The sequence below is a fragment of the Gnatocerus cornutus genome, chromosome 3, assembly GCF_029298725.1.
Source record: "Gnatocerus cornutus isolate USDA-ARS CGAHR chromosome 3, icGnaCorn1.1, whole genome shotgun sequence".
In the NCBI taxonomy this organism is placed as follows: Eukaryota; Metazoa; Arthropoda; class Insecta; order Coleoptera; family Tenebrionidae; genus Gnatocerus; species Gnatocerus cornutus.
Window position 1 is genome coordinate 18,158,842 of NC_142235.1, and position 13,298 is coordinate 18,172,139.

General features: G+C 34.8%; 1 long non-coding RNA gene across 1 annotated transcript; it reads left to right on the forward strand.

Moving 5' to 3' along the window:
• The first annotated feature begins 981 nt into the window (after positions 1-981).
• LOC148177731 (uncharacterized) lies at positions 982-1,714 on the forward strand. The gene is made up of 2 exons (XR_015769820.1): positions 982-1,371; positions 1,417-1,714. It is a non-coding gene; the product is annotated as an uncharacterized LOC148177731 (long non-coding RNA).
• The last annotated feature ends 11,584 nt before the right edge of the window (positions 1,715-13,298 follow it).

Below are 13,298 nucleotides of genomic sequence, written 5' to 3' on the forward strand. Positions count from 1 at the left end.
AAATAAGATACAAAAATTTCATAGAAATATTTAAATAGATTTTGATTTATATCTATTTGGTGTTTATAAATGTTTCTAGCATCAAGGTGGCTATGAAATGTCAAAAAAAAATGTCGCTTATCACAAATGTGGGTGTTGATTTTTCAACTGACATTTTCAGTTAACCTCAAACATGGAGAAAAGTTAATTTTGAGAAATACACTGTTCTAGTTGTGGTTTAAAACCTGAAAATTAAAAACTTGGACACAAAACTGTAACTGAAACGTCATGGACGTAAATAACATTATAAATAATTTTCAAGATAGTTATATTCACTATGAAACCAAAGCGGCAAAATAGTGCACGGCAAAAATTCCAGAGCCATCCTTGATGCTAGAAACATTTATAAACACCTTGTATAATTATGCCGGAAGTGGCAGTCAACTTGCTTATTTTAAATAGAACATCTTTATTTGATTGCATTTTTGAATTGTATATGCAAATTGAAGATTACTTTCTATATATCGTGCTATACCAAAATTGTATCATTTCTGAAATATTTCGATTTTTCAAAAAAATAAATAAATTTGCATTACAAAAAAAAAATATTTCCATAAACATTTTTGAGAATTTTTTATTTCTATTAGACTACCAATATTGTTAATAAAAGATCCACCAATTGAATTGTCACCATTCCAAAGCTTGCTTAAAAAATTGGAAACAAAACAGTAAAAACATTTCTTTTTTCCGTATTTTTAATAGAGAATATGTGTCCAATATATAAAGTTAACGCAAAATTTTATTGTACGTTTGTATTGTGCTTATTTTCTAATTAACGTGAAATAGATTGATGAGTGATACTTAATAACTTGGGCTCAATTAAATATTTTCATTTGAAAATTTCAACTTTTTTTCATTATTTATGTAAAAATGTACCCTCCAAATTTGAAAACATTTCATGCATTAGTTTTCTTTAAAGAAATTCCCAAAATCACCTTTGTTTAGGGGGTTACAGTGGTTGTGCCCCTTAAGATGGCGGTTAGCGCCGCCCTTTGTTTACAAACAATCGGTTGCCCGGATGTTTTCAACACATTTGAGAGGAAGGGGTTATTTTAACCTCCTAAAATCCTTTTGCTAGGGAGTTTTTGTCTTAAGATGGCGGCTAGTGCCGCCCTTTGTTTACAACCAATCGGTTGCCCGGGCATTTTCAAATGTTTCAAAAGCGGTGGATGAAAATACCTTAAGACCCCCCTGGTTCAGCGACAGATTTAGTGATTTTCTCTTTTCATCCCCCACGCAATGCTCTTTTGGTTGGTTCACCTGCTTCAACTTATTGATTTTCGTGTTTCAAAATGGCAGAGCTGGACGACTGGGAGATCGTGGATCCCGAAGGTAAACTTTAAAATTGTTAATCTTTCGTAATTCCGTGTCTTGTAGAAAGTCCTGTTGCTACCAACCAGAAAAAGTGGAAGCCCCCCATTGTCTACAAATGCATTCCCAGACATCTTAAATTGTATTTGAAATTCAAGAGCCGGAAGTGGCGCAGAAGAAATCACTGCGATATTATGATCCGCAGCAAGTATCTTCTTATTGCCCGGATTTTGTACGCCATTTTCAATATATTGGGTCTCTTCATGATCGTATATTTTTCTATTGGTTCCAAAGAAGACTGAACCTTTTGACTGTGTATCTGTGTTAGTTTCTGTATAAGACTGAAATATATTTGTACTTTTGAGACTTTTGGTTATTTTATGCGGCGGCCTGGGAATTCGGAGTGTGGTGGTACAACTGCCTGTCATTTAACCACAGTACCGCAGTTACCTAGTTTACAGAAACCTGTAATAAGAGACGCGTGTTTCGGAGAACTACCACTAGATGTCGCGCCGATGCAACGGTTGGTGAAAAATCTCTTCCATTATTTACCACTTCGAAAAATCGGAAAGCCATCAGTGACGTCACCCGTGAATCATTCCTCCCCTTTTTGTGCAGGGAATCGTTTAATTCGCGCAATCCCGCGTTAAGATCGCACATTAGTTGCCCAAATGACATTTCTTACCGTTGCCGGTACATTTATCCCAATCGTACCAACCAAATGAAATACTTGCTTAATGTCCTAGAAAAGAATTTATCGACGCGCCGCTTTTCTCAAAACAACCGCTTTTGTTTCGTAACTTAATCGCAGTAGGTGTAGGATGCAGCTAGCGCTACCGATTGTCATTTGTTCGGTTGGCGGCGCGACTTTGATCTCGGGCAATAAAAGCACGGAGACGGTTTTATGTACAGCTAGGTGGTTGCGGTTTATCATTACCGACGCAATAATCAACAGTTTTTTTTTTGTTTTGGTTTTTTTCAAGATGGTCGTCTGACCATAAAGCGCGTTATCTGGGCTCCTTATCGGGACGTCTTCGGCGGGGGAAGGGGCGGCGAACCTGCATCGAAAATATAATTACAAAGTGGGCGGGTTGGGACACGAACCGATTACGCTGTTCGACCGGTATAGAAGGTTGTTATTATGTGGTGGCAACCCTGCGAGCGTGCATACCGCTTCTGCGCTACCGTATGCTTTCTATGGGTTTTGGATTGTGGGCTCCATGGGTACCATCGTGGGAGCGGGCGCCCACGCATCCACCAAAGGTTCTCAGGGTTTCAGATTCCTAGTTTTTGGATTCTTGGATTTGAGGCCCTCAAGTTCTTTCTAAATTTTCTCAGGTTCTTTCCAGATTTTCCTAGTTGTTTTGTATTGTCCTTTCTCCTCAATTCTTTTCATTTTAATATGCTTTAATTCTTCGATTTTTAGATTGTCATCTCTCATTATCCGAGATTCTTGATTCTCAGGCTATTCTTCTAAGATTTTTACGGTATTTTCTTATCCTATCTTTCCTCGTTTTCCCTTTCTTCTCCACATTCTCAGAATTCATATCTTTTTTTTTGTTCGTTTTGATCTTTATTTTGGTGAATTCGTGCCCTTAATAATAAAACAATCATTCGTATAAATTTCCGCGAATTTAGTTTCAGTGGCACTAAAAATGAATTATTTACAGGGTGATCAAAAAAAGGCGCGTTTTTCCCAGCTCTAAAAATAAAAAAAGTCAAAAATTGTATCCTTTGAGGTAAATTTTTGAAATTTGGCGATTTTAACAGGTTTCCCAAGGCCACTAACCTCTAGAAATTTCTCTACTGTTACAGAAAAAATGAAGGAATTACAGTGTGTTCAAAAAAACTGTCAAAGTTTTCAGAGCTGTCGAAATAAAAATTTAAAAAAATTGTACCCTTTAATGTAAATTTTTGAAATTTGATTATTTTAATAGGTCGCCCAGGCCAACCAATTTTCAGGAATCATATTAAAATTGACGAAATTACAGTGTTGAAAAAATTGAGAAATTTTTCAGAGCTCTCGTAATAAAAATTTTCAAAAACTCTACACTTTGATGTTAATTTTGGAAATTTAGTAATTTTAGTAAGTCGGTCAAGGCTAGTGGTTTCCACAAATTTCATTTTAATAACACGAAATATGAAAATTTTACAATGTGTTGAAGAAAAAGTACGAAATTATTTAGACCTTTCAAAAAAAAAACACTCCAAAATTTTATCTTTTGATGTAAATTTTTGAAATTTGGTAGTTCAAATAAGTCGGTCAAAGTTAGAAACTTCCAAAAATTTTATTATTGTAACACCAAAATTGAAGGAATTACAGTGTGTTGAAAAAAACTTAGAAAATTTTCAGAGCACTCAAAATGGAAATTTTCAAAAATTGTACTTTCCGATGTAAATTTTTAAAATCTAGTGGTTTTAATAAGTCACTCAATGTTAGCAAGTTCTAAGAATTTCATTACCGTAACACAAAAAATGAAGAAATTACAGAGTGTTGAAAAAAAAACAGAACATATTCAGACTCCTTAAAATAAAAATTTTCAAAAAATGTACCTTTTGATGCAAATTTTTGAAATTTGATAGTTTTAATAAGTCACTCAATCTTGGCAATTTCCACAAGTTTCATTACTGTAACACAAAAAATGAAGGAATTACAGTGTGTTGAAAAAAAAATGAGAACATTTTCAGTGCTCCCAAAATAAAAATTTCTAAAAGTTGTACCCGTTGATGTAATTTTTTGAAATTTCTTTGTTTCAATAAAGCAGTCAAGACTAGTAACGTCCACAAATTTCATTAATGTAACACAAAAAATGACAAAATTACTGTGTGTTTAAAAAAAAACCAAGTAGGTACATTTTCAGAGCTCTCAAAATAAAAATTTCCAAAAATTGTACTCATTAGAGTAGTTTTTTAAATTTTGCAGTTTTAATAACCCAATCAATACTTGTAACTTCCACTAATTTCATTACTGTAACAAAAGTAAAAAAAAATACAGTGTGTTGGAAAAAATAAGAACATTTTCAGAGCTTTCAAAACCAAAATTTCCAAAAATTGTACCCTTTGATGAACATTTTTGAAATTTGGTGGTTTTAATAAATCGATCAAGACTAGTAACGTCCACAAATTTCATTGCTGTTACTGAAAAAATGAGAAAATCACAGGGTATTAAAAAAAAGCATATTTTCAAGGCTTTCAAATTAAAAATTTTCAAAAATTGTGCTCTTGGATATACATTTTTTAAACCTAGTAGTTTAATAAGCCACATAAAGTTAATAACCTCCATAAATTTTATGACTGTAACACCAAAAATGACAAAATTACAGTGTTGAAAAAAAAATTGAAAAATTTTAAGACCTCACAAAATAAAAATTTCTAAAAACTGTACCTTATGTTATAAATTTTTGAAATTTTGTTGTTTTAATAAATCAGTCAATACTAGCAACTTTCACAAATTTCATTATTGTAACACCAAAAATGACAAAATTGCAGTGTGTTAAAAAAAATAAAAATTTTTGAAAGTTCTCAAAAAACAATCCACAAATTGTACGCTATGTTGTAATTTTTTAAAATTTCATAGTTTTATTAAATTAAATTAAAAAAACAAATTTCATTACTGTAACATAAAAAATAACAAAATTAGAGTGTGCTGAAAAAAAATAAAAATTTTTGAGAGCTTTCAATATAAAAAATGTATAAAAATTGTATTTTATAATTTTTTGATTTTTGAAATTTTTTCTCGTTTTCCCTTACTTCTACACAAGATTCATAGATTCTGCTATTCCCAGAATCCATAACATTTTTTTTACGTTTTTAATAGTTTTTTTGGTAAATTTTGTAACTTTGAAACATTTTATGGTAAATAACTCTTCACATTTTCCTCTCTTTTCGGAAACTTATAACCTCATTTTCTACCCGCTCACGTGCCCAATCCCCTGCCCATCGCCAATTAACCCACCCATACTAATCAATCAGACATACTACACCTCCATTAGCCACAGTTTCTTTTTTCTCCCAACAATTTTCAACACCAAAATGTGTCACATTGTGCTATAAACTCCGGCGGTCACGCAAATAAAATCTCTATTTGCGCCCGTTTAATAACCAATTTTAACGTAGGCGAATGACAATAAAAACCCAATCCAATCACTACCATCCAATTCCGATTTAGACGAATCCATTGGGCAAAATTTTTGATAGGAGTGTCCCATTCGCTAATTAATTTTAGGCGTTTTTTGCGGAACAAATGTGAAGTGTGAAATGAGCAGGTTATGCTCAGTTTGAATCCGTAATTAATGCAACGATAATTGGAGTTGTTTTGGAAAATGGCAGGTAGAAAGAGGCGTGAAAAGTTGTTAAGGTTTTTATGGACGTACCTATAGCCACTCTCATTATAAGAAGATGAAATTCACTTTTTGAGCAAGTTTTACTTACTTAGATTTTTTTTTGGTGTCCCACAAGGCTCCAATCGCGGTCCTCTCCTTACTTCCCGCAGCTATATAAATCGAATTTTTGCGATTCCGGTGATTTATTTCCCCATTTTCCTTCTTTCCATCTCAAGTGATCTCTGTTTACTCTGCACTTGTTCTGATCAATTGAGGTTAACTCGACTGCAGAACAAACAAGAACCGAACATATTGTTAGGTCCTCAACAAAAGATTCGCTTCAGGCATCCATCATCATTCGAATCACTTCGTTAATATTTCATACGTTCCGAGCGCACGTAGGGTATATACAGGGTGTTGCAAAAACTGCCAGGTAATAATGCTAGTATAACTCCTCCCTGGGGAGCCGGATCGCAATTACACCGTGTAATCGTTGTTTAGCGCTATCGTTTTTTGTTCCTCCAAGGAGCGCGAATGTTGCCATATGTGAGGGGGTGCTCCGGTGACCCCTCTTGTTTGTATCTGTGTGCGCCTCGGGGGTGCCATCCGTTCTGTGCGAGGACGTACTTTACACGATCGCTCAACGTCAGCGAACATTCGGTCAACTGGTCCTGAGGGACGATTGGGGTAAATTTAAGGGACGAGTATGGTGATGATGGGGCGCTGACGGGATCCCAACTGTTGGGCTCAGCTGCGGAAAAACCAAACACCCTGTATTGGCGATAGAATCCCTCTTCATCCCTGCGAGATTTGCAGGGACAAAACCATTCCTGGCCGTTCGTCCTTGGCAGGATATTTGAAAGCTCTCAAAATAAAAATTTACAAAATTTGTAGTCCTTGACGTAAATTTTTGATACTTGGTAGGTTTAATAAGTCACTTAAGGTTAGTAACGTCCACAATTTTCAGTATTGTAACACCAAAAATGACGAAATTACAGTGTGTTGAAAAAAATGAAAAATTGTTCAGAGCTTTCATAATAAAAATTTCTAAAAATTGTACCCTTTGATGTAAATTTTTGAAACTCGGTAGGTTTAATAAGTCGCCTAAGGTTACTAATCTCCACAACTTTTATTATTGTAACACTAAAAATGACAAAATTACAGTGTGTTGAAAAAAAAAGTAAAAGTGTTCAGAGCTATAATAATGAAAATTTCTAAAAATTGTACCCTTTGATGTAAATTTTTGAAACTTAGTAGGTTTGATAAGTCACCTCAGGTTGTTAACCTCCACAAATTTTATTATTGTAACGCTAAAAATGATGCAGTTACAGTGTGTTGGAAAAAAATTGAAAGAATTTCAGACATCTCAAAATAAACGTACCTTTTGATGTACATTTTTGAAATTTGGTGGTTTTAATAAGTCACTCAATCTTAGTAATTTCCACAAATTTCATTACTGTAACACAAAAAATGAAGGAATTAAAGTGTGTTGAAAAAAAAGAGAACATTTTCAGACCCCTCAAAATAAAAACTTCCAAAAATGTACCCTTTGATGTAATTTTTTTGAAATTTTGTAATATTATTACATCAGTCAAGACTAGTAACGTTCATAAATTTTATTTCTAAAACACGTAATTGAAGGACGTTCAAAATAATTGAGAAATTTTTAGAGCTCTCAAAATAAATATTTCCAAAAATTGTACCCTTTGATGTAAAATTTTAAAACTTAGTAGTTTTAATAGGTTACTCAAGGTTAATAATTTCCAAAAATTTCATTACTAAAACACCGAAAAATGACGAAATTACAGTGCGTTGAAAAAAATTAGAACATTTTCAGAGCTCTCAAAATACAATTTTCCAAAAATTGTACCGTTTGATTCTTGAAATTCCAATTGAGCCAATTGAGCCAATTCTTGAAATTCCGTAGTTTCAATAAATTAGTCAAGACTAGTAACACCCACAATTTTTATTACTGTAACACGAAGATTGACGAAATTACAGGGTGTTGAAAAAAACGAGAAAATTTTCAAAGCTCTCAAAACAAAAATTTATAAAAATTGTACTCGATGTTGTAAAATTTTTAAATTTTGTAGTTTTAATAGATCAGTTAAGACTAGTAACTTCCACAAATTTCATTGCTGTAACACTAAAAATGACGAAATTGCAGTGTGTTGAGAGAAAAAAATGAAAAAAATTTAAAGCTCTCAAAATAAAAATTTACAAAAATTGTACTCTTTGATGTAAATTTTTGATACTTGGTAGGTTTAATGAGTCACTTAAGGTTAAGTAACCTCGACAATTTTCATTATTGTAACACCAAAAATGACGAAATTACAGTGTGTAGAAAAAAAAAGAAAAATTGTTCAGAGCTCTAATAATGAAAATTTCTAAAAATTGTACCCTTTGATGTAAAGTTTTGAAACTTGGTAGGTTTAATAGGTCACCTAAGGTTAGTAACCTCCACAACTTTTATTATCGTAACACCAAAAATGACAAAATTGCAGTGTGTTGAAAAAAATTGAAAAATTGTTCAGAGCTCTCATAATAAAAATTTCTAAAAATTGTACCTTTTTATGTAAATTTTTGAAACTTTGTGGGTTTAATAAGTCACTTAAGATTAGTAATTTCCACAATTTTCATTATTGTAACACAAAAAAGGACGAAATTGCAGTGTGTTGAAAAAAAATCGAAAAATTTTAAAGCTCTCAAAATACGACCAACTGTTGGGCTCAGCTGTCAAACCAAACACCCTGTATTGCCGATAGGTTCCCCCTTCATCCCTGCGAGATTTCCAGGAACAAAACCATTCCTGCCCGTTCGTTCCAGTGACGCGTGAACATCCCGTCTCTGCCAGGATATCTGCCAGGAACAGGATCACTCGCATGCACACACATGATCCTGTCATACAAAGGGGACGGCGGTGTCGGCGGCGTGTGCGTATTATTGCAAGGGTGGTGCGTGCTCGCTGTAGATAAGAACCCACCCTAAAGAAAATCTCGTTTCTCCGAAAAAAAAAGAAGATCGTCCAATCCTTGGTTATGGCGGGTCGGACAAGAAACACTGTCATCGAGTTCCCTCGGGAGCGGTCGGATGCGATCGGCCGCGACCCTTGTGTTATGCATTTAAATTGGTTCATTAATGATAGCGCGGCCACCTGTGATCTGATGGGCGGCGATTTTTCGCGGAGATGCTTCGTTTTTTTTTACAAGGGATGAAAATCTCGGATTGTGTATAAATCAAATCGGCGTTGGGATGCTATCAGTGGCGGCGATCGGCCGTTAACACAGATGCTATCGCGAGGGGTGGAGGGCGATAGCGAGGGCGGCCGTCTGGGGAGTTGCTGATAAGGACGAACGGATACGAACCGAGTTTTTTTAAATAAGCAAATATTTGCCCCGGGGACAAACTTCCCCGAAATATATAACACGCGAAAATTCCTCCAATCGCGGCCCCCCGCTGCCGTCACGTGCGCCTCTCCGCTAATTAAACGCCGCTGACCGGACCACGTGATCTCAATTAATCACGCCCCCTTTGCAAAAATACATTAGCTTTCGCTTGTTTTTGTCGAGTCGCGGGTAAGTTGATTACGACGGTGATTTGAGGCGGCGAAGATGACGACCGTCTCCAGATTACACATGTACGTACACGTATGTGTATGTGTGTGTTTGAGAGGGGCCGAAGGGGGCGCCTCGGGCCGGTATTGTTGATAGCTATCCCTGGTTGCCGGGGTAACGCAGATTAACGGGCCGTGCGCCCGATGTCTATTTTGTACAGGTCGGGCCATAAGGCGGATTCAATCATTGTACAGTCAGAGGAAGAAGTCGCCGATGAAAGGCGCGCTCACAACCAAACACGCAACCACAAAAACCCCGTGCATCTTTTTTCGAACACACGGTAGGCTCCCCACACCACCCACTTCTTAACCACCGAAATCCAATTAACCATCAACCCCATTAATTTCCCCAAAAAACCGTACAATATTTTATACCGAGTGTTTTACATTTCTTACCCTTCTCAACACGGTGACTTTATTTTGAAGCCCCTGTGAATTAGTCGGGGAAGATGTAAAAAATCCTTCGGTGTGTGATTGTGGTGGATATTCCCCTCGTGTGGTTGTGAACGCGCCACAGCATCTGTGTTTGACGACGCGTCCGCTAGGTGGCCTGCGAGATAGAGCCGTCACGGGGCGGCGGTTTGGGGGGCGAGAGCGGTGGCGCTATGAATATAGATTAGCTGTTTTGCCGCGGCCGTTCGTTCGGCGAGGCGCGAGAGATGCTTGCGCCGCCACCGCCGCCACCAGAAGTCTCCGATGGTCGTTTTTGCTCGACCAAAGGTCTTCCCCCATAATCCGGTACTGACTTTCGCCCGTCATTTCACGGATGCCTGATCGTTTTTGTCGGAGGGGTCGGGAAAGGCCCGAAACGGCATTACCGCATCACAATCGAAGCAAGCCATGATACAGCCCTAAATCCCCAAACACTGGGACAGGTGGGTTAGATCGGTGTGGTTAATCCTGGTGTTGTCGTGAGCTCTGTGCGATCTGTTTTGCTTTTTTCCACAGCTTTTCTTGCTGAATAAGAGATCAACCGGGCGGAAGAATCTGGTTGACACGTGGGACAATGGTGGTGGACCACACGCAGGAGTATGGGTGGTGGGACGCATGGGTTTGAATGGGGGTTGAAAAGAACAGCTCTTTATCTGATGGTTTAATGCGAAAAAAATGGGAATTATATTGCTTGATTTCACCGAAATTATCAATATTTATCAATATATCATTATTTACTGATATTTATCAATTAATGATAATTGAAAATTATTATAAAATATTTTTATCACAATTTATAAAAATTCGCGCTTTTAATAACTGTCAGTCATTAGTATAGCAATCTCCGCAAATTTAGTTTCCAAAGCACTAAAAATTATTAATTTACAAGGAGATCAAAAAAACTGCGAAAACTAAAATTTCTAAAAATTATGATATTTGATGAAAATTTTTGAAATTTGGCACTTTTAATAATTGACTTAAGACATCCACAAATTTCATTTTCCTTACAACAAAAATGAAGGAATTTCAGTGTGTTGAAAAAAATTGAGAAAATTTTCAGAACTCTTAAAATAAACTTTTACAAAAATTTTTATCCTTTGATGTATTTTTTTGTAATTTGGTAGTTTTCATAAGCCGGTCAAGACAAGTGACGTTCACCAATTTCATTATATTTACAACAAAAATGAAGGAATTACAGTGTGTAAAAAAAAGAAAAAATTTTCATAGCTCTCAAAACAAAAATTTCCAAAAATTGTATAATTTGATGAACATTTTTGAAATTTGGTAGCTTTAATAAATCGGTCAACACTAGTAATGTCTTCAAATTTCATTACTGTTACAGCAAAAATAAACAAATTACAGTGTGTTGAAACTTTTCAGAGATCTTAAAATAAAAATTTCCGAAAATTGTTTGCTTTGATCTAAATTTCTGCAAATTCGTATTCTTAATAAGACAGTCATTAGAAGCAATCTTCGCAAATTTAGTTTTCGTAATACCAAAAATCAATAATTTACAAGGTGATCCAAAAATTTGGAGCGTTTTTCAAGGCTCTTAAAAAAAATCCAAAAATTGTATTTTTTGTTGAACAATTTTGAAATTTGGTAGTTTTAATAAATCAATCACGACTAGTAACATCTACAAATTTCATTACTGTTACAAAAAAGAAGAAGAAATTACAGTTTTTTGAAAAAAGTTGACTACATATTTAGAGTTTCCAAAATAAAAATTTCCAAAAATTGTTTGCTTTGATCTTAATTTTTGTAAATTCGTATTCTTAATAAGACAGTTATTAATAGCAGTCTCCGCAAATTTAGTTTTTTTAATACCAAAAATCAATAAAATAAATAAAAAAAAGATGCTTTTTCAGGGTTCTTGAAATAACAATTTTCAAAACTTCTGGTCTTTGATGAAATTTTTCGAAATTTGGTAGTTTTAATAAGTCAGTGAAGGCTAGTAACCTCTAGGAATTTCATTTCAGTAACAGAAATAATCGAGGAATCACAGTGTGTTGAAAAAATTGAGGAAATTTTCAAGCTGTCAAAATAAAATTTTCTAAAAATTGTTCCTTTTGATATACATTTTTGTTAATTTGTGCTCTTAATAAGACAGTCACTAGGAGCAATTTCCACAAATTTAGTATCCATAGCCCCAGAAATCAGTAATTTACAGGGTGATAAAAAACTGGCGTCTTTTTCACGGCTCTTAAAATAAAAATTTCCAAAAATTTTACCTTTTAATGTAATTTTTTTAAACTTGGCAGCTTTAATAAGTCGCTCAGGATTAGTAATCTCCAAAAATTTTGTTTGTGAAAAAACAAAAATAAACAAATTACAGTGTGTTGAAAAAAATGGAGAAAATTTTCAGAGCTCCCAAAATAAAAATTTCCAAAAATTGTACTTTTTGATGTAAATTTCTGAAATTTGGTAGTTTTAATGAGACACTCAAGGTTAGTAACCTCCACAAATTTCATTACTGTAACACGAAAATGAAGAAATTACAATGTGTTGAAACGAAATCAGAAAATTTTCAAAGCTCTCAAAATAAAAATTTCCCAAAAATTGTACCTTTGAGGTAAATTTTTGAAAGTTGTTATTTTTTGTAAGTCAGTCAAAACTCGTAACTTCCGCAAATTTTGTCATAATAACATAAAATATAAAGAAATTACTGGGTGTTGAGAAAACAGATTTTATAGTGCTCCCAGAATAAAATTTAATACCAAAATTATCAATTTATTGATACATTGATAGTTTTGCTATATCAACAAAACAATCATTAACAATTCATCGAAACTAACTTCCGTAAATATTTTCTAAAGCTATCAACACCTTAATTTATGTCTCACTTTCTCACGACACCCACACCTGTCAAATATATTAAACTAAATTGAACGTATCACTTGTAACACTATCCACAGTATAATAATTTCGATTTAATAAAGTTTGATTGGGCGCTCTGAGCCAAGTAGGCTCAAAACCGAAAAATCCGTTAGTGGGAGTTATTGATAAATTAGGATTAATTATTTTGAATCGAAGCGGCAAAACTAAAGAACGATATCAATTTAATTATTTTATTTTATCACGGTTATAAATTAGCGTGGCATTGATTGTCGATATAAATTGCAGCACTTTGGTCGCTATGTATTTTTATTTGGCACTATGTAGTAGTTGTTTGTGGAGCAAGGGGTGAAACGCGTGTTTTCCGCCCGAGACGCGACTTTAATTAAAAATGTGAGCATTTTTTGCACGCTGTGCTCTTCTTTTTCAAGCCAAGGCCGCGACCGTCTAAAAATTAATGGTGTGTTGGCTGGAAAATTAGTAGAGTCATTCTAGACCTATAAATCCAGTAGGCTATGACACGGGCATATGCTCCAATTAAACGGTGCAACGAATTCGAGCCCTCACAGCCAACTATTCTTAAGGTTCACACTCTGTTGAAACTCATTTTACACCTCAAGAATGCAACACATACACGTACACAATTCATTGGTTTTTTTAGTCCGGCCCTGATAGACATCTCGAATCTAGCCATCTATGTATCCGTGGCGACTAGATTTATGCGGTGTTTTTTTTCTCATAAATTG